We start from the raw sequence: 16252 nt of genomic DNA, 5'->3' as shown, positions 1-16252 counted from the left end.
TATGTGCCACCACTAACTGATTCTCTCCACCTTATTTACAATGGGGTCTGTCTTAGTTAGGGTTTTACTGCTATGAACAGACACCATGACCAAGGAAAAAATAAAAAAAAAAAAAAAAAAAAAAAAAAAAACAAAAAACAAAAAACAACATTTAATTGGAGCTGGCTTACAGGTTCAGAGGTTCATTTAGTCGATTATCATCCAGGTAGGAGCAAGGCAGTATCCTGGCAGGCATGGCACAGGCAGAGCTGAGAGTTCTACATCTTCTTCCAAAGCCTGCTAGTGGAAGACTGACTTCCAGGCAACTAGGGTGAGGATCTTAAGCCCACACCCACAGTGACACACCTACTCCAACCAGGTCATACCTATTCCAAAAAGACCATACCTCCAAATGGTGCCACTCCCTGGCCCAAGAGTATACAAACCATCACATTCCACTCCCTGGCCCCCATACACTTGTTCAAACACATGAGTCTATGGGGGGCGCATACTTAAATGTATAATGCAAAATGCATTTAGTCCAACTTTCAAAGTCCTCATTGTCTATAGCAGTCTCAACNATGTTAAAAGTCCAAAGTTCAAGGTCTCTTCTGAGATTCATCTAATCACTTAACTGTAATCCCCAAAGAAAGACAGGAAACCAACTGGGCAAATTCCAAACTCTGCATCTCCATGGCTGATGTCAAAGCAGTCTTCAGATCACCACTCCTTTTTCATCCTTGTTGACTGCAACAAACTGTTTTCTCCTGGGCTGGTTCCCTGTTAGCAGCTTTCCTCAGCATGTATCCCATGGCTCTGGCATCTTTAACATCTTTGAGTCTCCAAGGCAATTTCAATGTTACAGCTTCTTGTTTCAGTGTCTAAGATTCCACTTGATCTTTTTGGCTCCTCCTAAGGGCTGCCATCACTTCTTCAGCTCTGTGCTCTGTAGTACTCTAAGTTCAGATTGATCCACTCCACTACTGCTTCTGTTCTTGGTGATCATCCCATGGTACTGACATTTCCAATACACTGGAGTGTTCCACTCCAACTAGGCTTCACCAATAGCCTCTCATAGGCTCTCTTCATGGTGCCAAGCCTCAAATCCTTTGATGACCCCTTTAGTCCTGGGCCATCAACTTCAACTGAGGCTGCACCTTCAACAATGGCCTTCCATGGCCTCTCACAGTGCCAAGCCTCAGCTGCTCTTCATAACCCCTTCATGCTTTCAAAACCAGTACCACCTTAGTGACTCTTTCCCATTACCAAGCACAGCTACAGCGGAAGGTACAACCTTGGCTATCTCTGGAACACAGCTTCTATGTGCTTGCAGAAAACACTTCCCAGAAGATTTCACCTCAGTGAATCTTCTTAATCACTGCTAATTTCTTAGCTCCAGCTAACCAGCATTGATTGTCCAAGTAGTCCCTTCTATTATTCACTCTAAAGCCAGAGCCACATGGCTGAATCTGCAGGGTTCTGCTGCTTGCAGGAGCTGGAACATGGTCCTCTTGTTCTATTACATTATCACCAGCTTTCTGTTCTCCAACTCCTTTACTACCTAAGATTGGCTGTTCTGGATCTTGCTCTGTAGATTGACCTTGAATGTAGAGATCAGCATGCCTGTCTCCTGGGATTAAAGGTATGTACCACCATGCCTGGATCTAAATTTAGCTGGGTAGGATCTTGCCCCAAGGTCCCACACCCTTAATCTGTTATCTCCTAGAACACAGGATTTTGCTCCATTTCATTTCCTGGTACCCCTTTAATACTCAAACCATATATTTTATATTTTTCCTTTCTAAGCTTGCTATGATTGTTAAAACTTCCTAAGACTTAACCAGAGAACAAAGTCTTTGCTGGGCTTTTTTGAAACTTCCTTTGTCAATGCAATTAATCCGAGTCTCTTCAACCTTCCTTTGAAATCTCTTGGGCCAGGTCAACACAGTTCAAATTACTCTTAGCAACTAAGTCTTCCATATTCCTACTAGGATGACCCATTAAGCCCCATTTAAAACATCCCACTGCTTTCCAAATCCAAAGTCCCAAAATCCACATTCTTTCAAATAAAAGCATGGTCAGGCCTATCACAGCAATACCCCACTCCCAGTACCAACTTCTGTCTTAGTTAGGGTTTTGCTGCTGTGAACAGGCACCATGACCAAGGCAAGTCTTATAAAAACAGCATTTAATTGGGGCTGGCTTACAGGTTCAGAGGTTCAGTCCATTATCATCAAGATGGGAGCATGGCATTATCCAGGCAGGCATGGTACAAACAGAGCTGAGAGTTCTACATCTTCTTCCAAAGCCTGCTAGTGGAAGACTGACTTCCAGGCAACTAGGGTGAGGGTCTTAAGCTCACACCCACAGTGACACACCCACTCCAAACAGGTCACACCTATTCCAACAAGGCCACACCTCCAAATGGTGCCACTCCCTGGCCCAAGAATATACAAACCATCACAGGGTCTCTTACATAATCTAGAACTCACCAACTGGTTAGAGCCAAGCTGGCCAGCAACCCTGGAAAATCTAACTCCTCTCACCACAAGACAGCACTAAACATCCTAAACCTTTAGGATCTGCTAACCAGGATGCTGCATAATAAGGAGAGCTACTGGTAAAGTCACGGTTACTTTTAAGCTAACTTGCATTTACTAAGTCCTATCACCTGCATATACTGGAAACGAAGTGGCACTTGTAAAGTAGAGACAAATGTTTAAGATCTACTCAGAGACTTTTGGCAAGGACTCCTAGAAAATAGCCATGGGCTGAAAATTACTTCAGAATGACCAAACTCATGAAAATCAGGAGCCACTGAAACATCTGACCATTTTAAGTGTGATTTGGAGTTGGGAAAAGGATCAAATTAAATGTCTCCCCTTTTAAAATCAAGTGCATTTTAAACATGAAGACTCTGAGTAGACATTAACCTGATGACAATAGAGGCTTTACATTTAATATAGAAAAGGACGCCATTTAAAAATTCTCCTCCTCTGGAAAAAAAAAAAAAAACTATTTACCATTTCTTTTTTATCCTGTGGGGTGAAAAAAAGCATGGAGGCAAGGCAGAAGCGGATAGACTGAGCAGTAGAATCCCACCACAGCGGCTGTGAGGCCAGCCTTCTGAACAGGACAGGCAAGAGGTGAAGCCAGGACTCAACTCTAATCAGCTGCAGAATCTTAACAAATATCCTCGTGTTTCTGAGTCCTTGACAGATAAAATAAGAATAATACATACTTCAGAGAAGCCAAGTGCTCTGTGCAAATTCAATTCACAGCATGGTTGTCGTCACTATTATTTTTTATTGTTATTATTTTTTATCATTATTAGTAAGGAATTTTATATATAAATGTATATTCTGGTCAGATTTGTCTACAAAAAAGGTTTTTTAAAACATAAAGGACAAGTTAAATAGAGGGCTATATGCTAGGTTTTTAAATTTTAAGAAACATATGAGGGCTCTCTGCTCCTCCCTGTTCCAGAGACAGCCACATCTTTTTGTGCAGTGCCAGCCTTGTCCCGTAGATGAGGTGAAGGTCGGTGTGAACAGATTTGGCTGTATTGGGTGCCTGGTTACCAGGGCTGAGATCTGCTCTCCACATGGCAAAGTGGAGACTGTTGCCATCACCAACCCTTTTATTGACCTCAACTACATAGTCTATATGTTCCAGTATGACTCCACCCTTGGCAAATTCAACAGAACAGTCCAGGTTGACAATGGGAAGCTTGTCATCAATGGGAAGCCCATCACCATCTTCCAGGAGCAAGATTATGCTAACATCAAATGGGGTGATGTTGGTGCTGAGTATGTCATGGAGTCTATGGGTATCTTCACCACCATGGAGAAGGCCGGGGCCCACTTGAAGGGTGGGGCCAAAAGGGTCATCCTCTCTGCCCCTTCTGCCGATGCCCCCATATTTGTGATAGATGTGAACCACAAGAAATATGACAACTCACTCAAGATTGTCAGCAATGCATCCTTTACCACCAACTGCTTAGACCCCACCTCCACCCCAGGCCAAGATCATTGATGACAACTTTGGCATCGTGGAAGGGCTCATGACCACAGTCCATGCCATCACTGCCACCCAGAAGACTGTGGATGGCCCCTCTGAAAAGCTGTGGTGTGATGGCCATGGGGCTGCCCAGAACATCATCCCTGCATCCACTGGTCCTTGCCAAGGCTGTGGGCAAGGTCATCCCAGAGCTGAATGGGAAGCTCACTGGCATGGCCTTCTGGCCCCCAATGTATCCATTATGGACCTGACATGCTGCCTGGAGAAACCTGCCAAGTATGATGACATCAAGAAGGTGGTGAAGTAGGCATCTGAGAGCCCACTGAAAGGCATCCTGGGATTCACTGAGGACCAGGTTGTCTCCTGTGACTTCAACAGCAACTCCCCCTCTTTCACCTTTGATGCTGGGGCTGGCATTGCTCTCAATGACAACTTTGTAAAGCTCATTTCCTGGTATGACAATGAATACGGCTACAGCAACAGGGTGGTGGACCTCATGGCCTATGTGGCCTCCAAGGAGTAAGAAACCCTGGACCACCCACCCGAGCAAGGACACTGAGAACAAGAGAGAGGCCCTCAGTTTCTGAGGAGTCCCTATCCCAACTCGGCTCCCAACACTGAGAATCTCCCTCACAATTTCCATCCCAGACCCCCATAATAACAGGAGGCACTTAGGAGGCCCTCCCTACTCTCTTGAATACCATCAATAAAGTTCGATGCACACACCCCCTCCCAAAAGAAGCGTGCAGGCAGCCAGGAAGCCTCTCTCCTCAGACAGCTCTAGAGATGGACAGAATTTCTCTTGTGAGTCTGTGCCTGGGCTCTGCTATGGTAGCAGTATGAACCATTCCCTAGGATCTTGACTCTGTAGATATAAGTTGCTGAATAATTAAGGCAATTTCTAGCTAACGTTGGCAAAAACAATGCCTAAAGACTTAACAGAATGTCTGAGATAACTGGGTTGTGAGAGAAATACCACATTAGAACCTGTATATCATTTGAGGTATATGAGCTTCACCTAAAAAGGGAACCAACTCTCTATCTCTATCATTTTCCAAGCCACTGTTATGTTTCGCAATCACTTATTGTCAAAGGGAACTTAGAAAGGAGAAGGTTAATATTGCATTTTTTTTGTCTACTAAAACATTAACTTCCCTTTAATTATTTTTCAAAAAAAATCGTTAAAAAAATCACAAATCACAAACATGTTGACTTCTAATAGGAAAACAAATTTTTGACTCACCTTTGTACCTTTCTGAATATCCTGTGTTTCCATTAGTATAACAGTAATTAGGTAGAAAGAACTATCTCTCCATCTTCGTCTGGGGGTGGGAAGAATGAGAAACACAGCATGGAATGGCCTTTTTCTTGAAACTTGTTGAAAAAAAAAAAAACTCTCAGGAGCCAAACATTTAGCTTCACTTGAAATAAGGATTGTAACACCAAGAAAGTGTCTTTGGTCTTTAGGGATTTTTCTTGAAGTCTGCAGAAAACCATGTTGATAGCACCTGAAGGATCGGGGGGAGATAGTTCAATTACAGTCAGAAAGAGCTGCAAGGCTGAGCTGCACGTAATTCTCACAGTGCTCATTACCTCTGGCTCTCTGCCTTAGCAACTGCCATGTACCACATCAAGCGTGTAAATGTTCTATGCAGAATGCTTTTTGTCACAGCCTTTGGGCCCTCAGGGCACACGCAGGGCTAAAAGAAAGTTAGCATGAGGCTTCCGGGACACAGTTCCTAACTTTTCAAAATGTGGAGGTTTTAATCATGAAACTCAGGATGAATAAATAGATCTAGATGTACTCCAAAATGTACTCCAAAATGACTAGTTGCATAAAGCATGCAATAATCCTACAGAAGGCATATGACAGTGACCCTCTTCCTCTGTGTTTGGTGTTTAGTTTCCAGTAGGAGGCCTGAAAATTGATCCTGAATCACCCAACACCGTCTATCCTCTTGGCCCAAGCCCTCTAATCTGTTATATTCTCCTGAGTTCAAATGAAACCTGGGCTTTGAGCTTTCAAATCCTTAGCGTCCTGTTCAATCTCCTATCATTGATAAAGTCACACATCCATTTCACAGTATTCACGGAGCATATTCTGTGGGCGAGAGACGTGAGAGATGGGCTCCTTCCCCTTGTACTGTTATCCATATAAGGGACAAGCCAACTGCAAGTATACACTTAGTGTGTGTGCTCGCATGTGCACAGACGTGTATATGAAGGTTAAGTAGTAAGGACTCCTTTGGAATGGTATTTAAGCAGTCTGTTGATGATTGGTAATGACTAGTGCTTCTAAGCAAAAGCAACAATACTCATGGATTCCTTGGTGTACCTGGAACCTTAAACAGACACGTGACTGGGGCAGAGCAGAAGGAAACAATGTAGCTGCAAGCATATTGGAGGGTAGTTTGGACGAGGTCACACAAGACCTTACAGGGTGTTTCCCTCTGGGTTTCCTAGTCAAGCATGGTGGTACCTACCTGTAATCTGAGCCCACAGGAGGCTGACACTGGATGATTACTTCAAGGCTGGGCTAGACTACATAGTAAGAGCTTATCTAAAACCAAAAGCCTGGGTTTTCTGTTGCACAGTGAGAAGGTTTTAAACAGTTCTAAACATGCCTATGAAGACCTCTACCCGATAGGTACTAAGTGGACAGAGGCTGGGATAGGAAGTGGATGGAGGCTTTTGCAAGCAGCCATGCTAATAGAGTAGGTCTCAGCATTTTGACTTGAAGAGGACTATAAATGCACGGCTAGGATGTAACCCAAAGGAAGAGCTCTTGTCTGACACGAATGGGACCCTGGGTTCAAACCTCGCAATTTGAGAGGCGGATGCTGTAAGTGAACACAGGCATTTCTGGAGAGACTTGCCATCCTTAAGGAACATATTGTGGACTATACAATACACTGAATGAACATGATGTATCCAACAATCCCACATCATGAATGGCATGCCATGGCACATAGTAGGTGTAGATAAATTATATTAGTATCATTTTCCATGAAGTAGCACTTCCCCAGACCCCCAGAAATCTCCATTTTTATAGTCAATATCTCCATTTAAAAACTTGCTGAGATATGAAAATTGCCTCATTTAAATAAATGTCTTCTTTGCATTTATTTTACATTTAGGAACAGAGGCTGGTGTTATAAGTAAATGAATAGTCTATTAAATATATGCAAATCAATCAAAAGCCTAAAAATCTAAAGTCTAGTATAAAGGTGGGCATGATGGCCTGTGGCTGTGGTCCCAGATAGTCAAGAGGCTGAAGCTGAAGGATCGGCTGTGCCCAGGAGTTTAACAACAGCCTGGCAATCCTGAAAGGTGGAAAAAAAAACAGAAAGAAAGAAAAGAAAAAATGAGGGAGAAATTAAATTGTGTTCAATGCCATCCTGGTACCTACACACAATGTCTTTGAGAATTTTTAAGTTCTTTCTTTTCCCCCACAAATTTAAAGTAAGCTTCATCACAGAACTCCAGTAGTGAAGGTTGTCTAATGGTCCCTTCCTGTCTTGACTGTGCATCTCCGAGACTATCACCAACCCAGCATTCGGAAATCTCTCAGCAGCTCATCACTGAGCAACCCTGGTACTTCGTGCTTGGAGTCTCGTTCTTGCCACCACTTTCAGAGAACTAGAAACTTGGGCCGTGCCCATGATCCAGATCATGAAAGAAAAGATTTATCAGGAAACAGCTGACTGTAAATTTTTTAATGGACATTTTTAGAACAGCTTTAGGTCTGTGGTTTAGGATTAAAACTGAACACAGCTCTAAGCCATTGCTGATGAAACCCTATGGCCAGCACTTTGAGAGGGGGTTTGTCAGTTTCTTTAAAAAATTAAATATTCCATGCAAGTCCACAACCATACTCCATGGTATTTATTCAAATGAGTGAAAAGTTTACATGCAGACTGGTGTGGGGGCTCGTACCTATAATCCCAGCTCAGGACGCTGAAGCAGGAGTTCTGCTGAAAGCTCAAGGTTATGCTTCCAGGATATAGAGTAAAGCCCTGCCTTAGAGAGAAAGAAAGAACGAAAGAAAGAGGGAGGAAGGAAGTGAGGGAGGGAGGGAGGGAGGGAGAGAGAGAGAGAGAGAGAGAGAGAGAGAGAGAGAGAGAGAGAGAGGGAAATTTGCATCCAAACAAAACTCGATCATCAACTTGATTTGCAACTGACAAAGTGTGGAAGCAACCATGACCTCCTGCTGCAGGTAACAGGTAATAAACAATGATGTATCCAAACAACAGAAATCACAGTTTAAAAAAAAAAAAAAAGAGCTATCAACCCAGGAGAAGACACTCAAGAGCCTTAAGCACAAGTTACTAGTTAAAAGAAACCAGTCTTTAAGAACTACTGTTATATGATTCAGCTATGACATCTGGAGAAAGCAAAGCCATGAAGAGAGTAAAAGGACCGATGGCTGCCAGAATGGAAGAGAGTGGTGAGGGCGTGAAGTACAGTGGACTTACAGGACGAGGAGTTTGTTACTTTACGTCTGTCCAAAGCCATGGATGGTAGAGCACCCAGAGGGAACCCTGGTGCCAACTCTAAACTTGGGTGAAAATGAAGTGTGGTCACCAGCTATGACCTATGTGCCATTCCATTTGGAGAGCTAGGGATGAGAAAGGCCGTGTGTGTGTGTGTGTGTGTGTGTGTGTGTGTGTGTGTGTGTGTGTGTAAAGGTGGGACCTCCAGGAACAATCTCTGTACCTCCCACTCAAGTTCTGCCCAGGAAAGCTCTTATAAGCAGCCTGCTCAAATTGCCTTAGGATACATTAACTGACTTCGCTAAGATGCTACGTGTGTGACAGTTTTATGTCTGATGACATTTGGTTCTAAATGCAACCTTGTTGCGGCGGCGTCTCTCCTCCCAAATACAGCCCTGTGAAGTAAGTTCTATCATTACCTCCATCCCCATCTTACTGAAAAGGAAATGAGATTTGAAGAGGCTGAGAAACTCAGCCAAAGGTCACCATCCAATTGGACAAAGCATAGCCTAGAATATTGGTCATTACACCAAGTTGTCTCGGGCCACCGAAAGTATTTCATTGCAACATATAAACAGGCTTGTTGATAATGATGGAATAAGAAAGACTGTGAACTGAAATTTTGTATGAAGCTATTTACAAATAGGTGGAAAAAGAACACTAGCCCCATAGCCCCGACACCAGTGAGTGAAAGAGCGACTTTGTGTCAGAGAGCTTTTCCTGTGTGTTCAGGTGATATTTGCAAACCTTTTTCTATCAAAGGGAGAGGAAAAAAAAAACCAGCTATAAGTTTTCTAATGTAAGAAATTTAAGTTGCTTCTAATGATTTATGTCCTCACTAAAAATGAAAAAGAAAAAAATGGTCCTTATTATGTGTAAAATGAAGTAAAATATGACTTCTTCACTTTTTAATGATTTATGGGTTGTACCTCATACTGTGCCCTCACAGGGCACATACAAAGGTAAGACTCGGATCATTAATAATGCACAGGACGCCACATCTGGTTGGTCCTCCCAGGTGAATCAAGCCAAAGCCTGATTTAACAGATGGACACTGCACCGTTTCCTGATGGTAAAATCACCAGATGTTTAGAGATTCCAGACGTACAGAGGCAGGAGGAACGTGTTAATGATGAGGGTCCTAGCATCCCTCCGAATTAGCTTACTTCTTAACACTGCCTTTTTATTTTAACACATTGAATATACATATATATATGAATTGTGCTATTATTTGAAATTTAATTAAAATAAGATTTTTTCCCTAGAATATTCTAAAATTAAGCAACAAAGTTCATGTTCTTACATGCTGTTACCGCACATTCCCCAAAGCTTGTCATTTTTTTCCTTGTTTCATTTCTCGCTGACTTTCATCTGCAGATGCCCTTCCATTGGCCTGGGCCAGGGGCCTTCTGGTGTAGATCTGTTGTTCTTGCTAGGCTCTCTCTCCCTGTCTGTGCAGTTGATCCTCTATCTCTGCTGCAGGGGCGAGCTGCCTTGCTACAACACTTTCCTAGGCTGTGTCTGTTAGTTTTAACGCCCTCCCTCTAAGATAGAGAGTTGATTCCAGTCTCATTCAAAAAGAGGAAGGTTAAAGGAAGCCAGCAATAGGGATGTCAGGGAGTGAAACTAAAACAATGCACCCAGTAGGGCTACAGGAAGGATTTCATTCTGTTGTAAGGAGGAGGAGCATGAGATCGACAGCCATATAAGGAGAAAGACCAAAGTTCAAATCCTGGCATCAATAATTACTAACTAAATGATTTTACCCTTGGACAAGTCACTTAAATCACTGTGCCTTGGGTCTCAACTTTCTCCTCTGTGCACACTTCCAAGGATTGCGTTAAAGATTAAATTAAATTGTGGGATGAATAGGAATACACTTTGTACTTTGTACAGAATAAGTTCTAAGATAAGAAGAAAACAGAGAGATAACATGTGGACTTCACGCATTCCTTCGGGATATTTCTGGGTTAGGACCTGGCTTATACCAGCTTTAATTCAGTTGTTCATCTCACTGATCAAGATGAGGATCCTGCACTTTCCTTAAATAAAAATGCTTACTTAGAACTGGAAGCTGGCTAAGCTCCCCACCCCAAACACCATGCCCACCCCCACCCACCCCCACACCAGCTAAGCCCTTCCTTCTGAGCACAGTTCTCCACTACGGTTCCCCGATCAGGTGGCCCTCTGGGTCCATCTATCTACAAAAATAAGCTACAATTAAAAAGAAGAAAGGGAGGACTTTCTCCAAGGACTTTCCTGTGTGTTTTTAACAGGGTGAAGTTGCCCCAGGGTTAAGCACTGTGTTACCAACTGATGGAACACAGAGGCTTGGTCCCTGAACAGTAAGGTTCAACTTCCCTTCTTCATATTCTCCCCCAAATGCCTGCTGGGTGTCTGTTTAATTAGTGAGCAAAGAGTGATTCCCAGAGATTATAGAGTCTTTAGCGTTCACGAGGAGAGAGTCCCAAATGTTTTCCCAGCAGTATACACAATCATTTCCTACTTTTAAATAGTAGGCTGATCTGAATATTAACTACTTGCCAATTTCAACACACCTCTCCTATAAACATCCCCTTCCTGGGCTGGGAGGAAGCCCACACGAGGTGATCCTGTGTCGTTCTCCAACTTTCTTTTTTTATGATTGGTGCAGAGCATCTGATTATTTCCAGGTGTTTCGGATTTTCTCATGGCCTCCTTGTTATCCCCCCACACACACACCCTTTGAGTTCCTTTGGCAATGAATGTGACCATGAGATCCAAAGCCATAAAGGATGTATTTGCCACTTCCCTCTTATGTCTGTCTCTTTATTTAACCACAAGTTCACTGTCTTTATCCATGTTAATTCCCTGGGGTATTCACACAGCATTTGTGTTGAGTGCCTTAATTTTGATCTTCCCTAATCAGTCCCTGCCAGATGGTAGTTAAAGTTTAATGGCCCCTGTAAAAAAAAAAAAAAATGGTTCCCTTTCTTCTTTCATCAGTCATGTGTGTTTACTTAGCGAACTGCTGGATGTTCGGAATGAACACAAAGTGACCACCAGCAAAACGAATTCAACAAACACACCAACTTAATACTTTTCATGGTAGCTAAAGATGCTGCCTGCCTCTATCCAACCGCCCATTACCCTTACCTTTTATCATCTCTCCTTGGCTGCCCTGTTAGTTTTCTCTTCGTTTTATCTCCTTTCTCCGGTTGCTAAAGGCCTGGCAGTCTTCAATATGAAGTGATTAAAGTGTGTAGACACATCTCAGCTCAGTCACGTTTAAGTGCTAGCTTGATGGCATTTGGCATGTTGGGAGAGCTTTCCTCTCCACACCCGAAGGATCCAAGAAAAGCATCGTTCTTTATGATTCAGATAAAGACACAGAGACAGCTCAAGAGGCCACCCAAGAGGCCATGATAGAAACTTGGCACCCTCAAGAAATAAAATAAAGAGGCCGATACATATAACAAAGCCATCTCTAAATAAATACCATGTCCTTTGTGTCTTTACTACATCCTACCACGATTCCTGAGGGAGCCGGTCCAGAACTAGTAATTAAATAAGGACAGTACATGCCATTTTACAGATGAAGTAACTGAGATGAGTCATATCACCTGATGTCTTGCCAGGCCACACACATATCTCTACACGTTTCCTGTCTCTTAGATTTATGGTCAATTTATTAAAATATGTAAGGCTATTTAAAAGAAAAATAAAAGAAACCAAACAAAAGAGTATCAGCATTTTTAAAACAAGCATTCTGGGTGACTTTATATACATGCACCACTTAAAGCCTATAAAATATAGGTCTCTTGGTCAGTGCGCAGCCAACTCCAGTCGTCAGGTCAAATTCAGCTCCCTGTCTGTTTTTATAAATAAAGTTTTATTGGTGCATAGTCGGGTTCATTCCTTTGCTCACTGTTTATGGCTGCTTTTATATTGTGGGACTTTCATTCTGTTGAATTGTTTCACCAGACACTGGATATCCTACAAAACCTAAAGCCGTTACTATCAGATCCTTCCCAACAAGGTTTGCCAATCTCTGCTCCAACATTTGGAATTATGTCATTGCATATTATGCTATTTCTACTTTAAAACTTTTACTCATGACACACGGAATGTTTATTAGGTATTGTCAAACACTGGTTGAAATGACGTTGATTGACAATAGCATTTCAAGTGTGAAAGGTTCTAGAATCACGTATTAAAATGTCTGTTTTAATTATAGTGATCACCTCGAAGAGTTAAGGAACTACAAATGCTCAGCAACCTTTACAAGATTTATTTAATCCTTAATTAAATATATGTGTCTCTGTGTGTATGTACATGTGAGTGCAAGTTCCCACAGAGCCCAGGAGAAGGCATCCGGTTCCCTGGAGCTGAAGGCGTCTCTGAGTTGCTTGGTGGGTTTTTTTTTTAATTTATTTTTTTATTAGGTATTTTCCTCGTTTACATTTTCAATGCTATCCCAAAAGTCCCCCATACCCACCCCCCCAATCCCCTACCCACCCACTCTCCCTTTTTGGCCCTGGGGTTCCCCTGTACTGGGGCATATAAAGTTTGCAAGTCCAATGGGCCTCTCTTTGCAGTGATGGCCAACTAGGCCATCTTTCGATACAAATGCAGCTAGAGACAAGAGCTCCGGGGTACTGGTTAGTTCATATTGTTGTTCCACCTATAGGGTTGCAGTTCCCTTTAGCTCCTTGGGTAATTTCTCTAGCTCCTTCATTGGGGGCCATGTGATCCATCCAATAGCTGACTGTGATCATCCACTTCTGTGTTTGCTAGGCCCCGGCATAATCTCACAAGAGTGAATGCTGGGAACAGAACTCTGGCTCTCTGAAAGAGCAGGAAGTGCTCTTAACTCACTGGCTCCTCACCAATGTTGTGATAATTTAGGAAGCATCATATGGCCACTACATAACCTGCAATGTAGACAAGTCACAACCTAGCAATTGGGGGTAAATACTGATATTTGGGTACATTTTTAGTATGTAGTTTAAAGAAAGATCTATGATCTCTCTAGTTTCTTCATCTAGAATTAGTGTTATATAATCAGTATTCTTAGAGCCCATTACAGCATATTCCATTGCCCTTATTCTACCTTCCCAAAGTAAAAATAACCGTCATGCTCCTGCACCAAGAGAGAGAGAGAGAGGTTGCTTTACCCTCCCATGTGTTTATGGTTAGTCCCAGTTTTTAAAAAGCCCCTACAAAAGCCCTGAATTCTGCATGATCTCAATCTGATTCTCAGGTGAGTAAAGAAGAAACCGTACTTCAGAATGAAGATCATCGGGTTGTACGGTGAAAAATATTTAACTCATGACTACATACCAGGAGACTTGTGGTACTGGAGAAATGGAAAAAGTGTGCCCAGGTAGAGGACAAGACAGGCATCAATTTTCCAACAGGATTTTGAATGGAGACAAAGCATTCGTTAAGAAATGCAAACGTCAGGGAAGAGAAGGCTGGAGAGAAGACTGGGTCTGTAAACTAACTGCATTGCAAGCTTGAGAACTGGAGTTTAAGATCTTCAGCACCCTGTGTAAAAAGCCGGGTGTGGTGGTGCACATGCGTGCACACACACACACACAAAATACCTATACCTCACATAGACATAATGGTGCATGCACACACACACACACGCAAAATCTTTTTAAATTAAAAAAAAAAAGTAAGTGGTGATATCAAAGACCTTCCTAGAATGAAATAAACCATCATGCTGTGGAGCAGGATTCAAATCTCAGCATCCATTTTAAAAGTAAACTACAGCCTTGCTTTCAAAATACAATATAACTTTTTGGAATATTTTGTTCATAAACAAAGGGATTTGGTGTTTATAGCCAAGACCCCCTCCCTGTGTGCCTGTTCACTGTTCTTGGTGACCAGGGGCCTCTAAAGGGAAAGTTAGAGAGGCCTTGCCTATGGGGAATGAACTCTGAGAGTCTAGTGGCAGGTGGGGAGAAAGGCTCTTGTACCTTTGATTTGCTGTGTCAGAATTTATATCCCTGTGCCTCAAAACTTCTACCCAGCCCTAAGAAGTTTATTCCTCCAATATGTGTGTAAGCAAACGATCAGAGCAGCTGATTTATGCATTTTCAGGAGCTAAGGTATGCTGTCCTCATGTTCAATAAATTACTGTGGGCAGATGTCAAACAGCGTACATCCACCAACTGATCTATACTTTCCAAGCAAGGGAGACAGTGGGAGAAGATGAAAGATGGAATGGGAGCCAAGCCAGGACATTTTGTACCAACTTACGGACTGAACTAACCCAAGTACGGCTTTGGGCTGTGATTTCTCCATCTGTCCATGAGACTTTAGACCTAACCATAGACCCACATGTGCTAAATATAAAACCTTTAGAAAACCTCTTTCTTTTTATGTATGCACACTGTAGCTGTCTTCAGACACACCAGGAGAGGGCATCAGATCCCATTACTGATGGTTGTGAGTCACCATGTGGTTGCAGGGAATTGAGCTCAGGACCTCTGGAAGAATAGATAGTACTCTAAACCGCTGAGCCATCTCTCCAGCCCCCTCCTTTATAAAATCTTAATAGCTACTGTGTACTTGTTACTACTAGAATCTTCTTTCTTTCCTATATACAAGCATATCCTGCCTACCATGTCTCCTAAGAAGGAGTGAAAGTTATTTTATATGGATGGCTAATCTGTTACTTTGTTAGAAAATAATAATCACTGCAAGCAATGCTGGTATTGGACAATTTTGTTCAAGAGAGTGTCTGGCAGAGAGAGATGCAAAGATGCTATCATCAGACTCAACAATGCAGCTATCATCAGACTCAACAATGCAGAAAAGTGTTCATTTCTCTCTTGGGTTATGACAGCTGCAGATAGGCAGCCTCTGTTCCAATGCCACCCAGAGACTAGAGATGGGGACATAACTGCTTCTTCCTCATGTGGCTTCCAGGGTCACCTTGTTTCTGCTATCCCAGCCACCAGGAGGAAACAAATCAGAACCAGATATTCACAAAAGGCAACTTGTTTACCTCGCTGCCTCCCTGCCGCCTTCCTTCCGTTGGTAGCGATTCAATCATATCTGTGCCATTAGTCTTGCAATGAGGAGTGGGAAATGGGCCATGTCAGCGCAGACAGATCTCCACTCTATTGGAAGAAGAGCAGAGGACAGAAGCTCATGGTCTGGGGAATAGGAGGAGGCTAAGGAGGAGGTTCGTCCTCAGTGTATAGTTTGATACACTCACGTGTAATCTTAACAATCTCACCTTTATACAGAATATTTAGATAAAATAAATCTGTTTCAATAAAACGCAGTTCACTCATTCTCTGTTTAGGAAAACTTGGAATTTATACAATGAAGACTTCAAACTCTCTCCCCTCCCAGAACAAAGAGAACCTTTGGTCTGGATCTGGCCTTCACTTCTCTGTTAAATTTTGACATTGTAAAATTTAAAATAAAAACATGAAAACACACAATAATATGATTAATAGTAAAAAATAAGCACCTTTTAGTATGTTTCATAGTTATTAGAATTTCTTATATAAAACACCTATTCAGATTTTTTAAGTTTTTTTTTATTAGTTCTTCAAGAATTTTGTACAATTAGTTTTGACAATATTCACAGGCCACCACCTCCCCTCAGACGCACCCCTTTCCATACCCACCCACTTTTCCTTCTCTTTCCTTTTTCACACTTCAAGTCTAATTGTGCAGCCCATACGGTCAAAGATGTGTGGCCTTCAGGGCTTGGCCAACCTTCCAGTGAAAACACTCTTGAAGTAAATGGACTC

General features: G+C 42.4%; 1 pseudogene; it reads left to right on the top strand.

Annotated features, from left to right (window-relative positions):
- LOC110306203 overlaps positions 1 to 4522 on the top strand; it is a 13410-nt pseudogene extending 8888 nt beyond the window's left edge.
- The last annotated feature ends 11730 nt before the right edge of the window (positions 4523 to 16252 follow it).

The sequence above is a fragment of the Mus caroli genome, chromosome 2 (genome assembly GCF_900094665.2).
Source record: "Mus caroli chromosome 2, CAROLI_EIJ_v1.1, whole genome shotgun sequence".
Taxonomy (NCBI): domain Eukaryota; kingdom Metazoa; phylum Chordata; class Mammalia; order Rodentia; family Muridae; genus Mus; species Mus caroli.
This window is presented reverse-complemented; position numbering and strand designations above follow the sequence as displayed.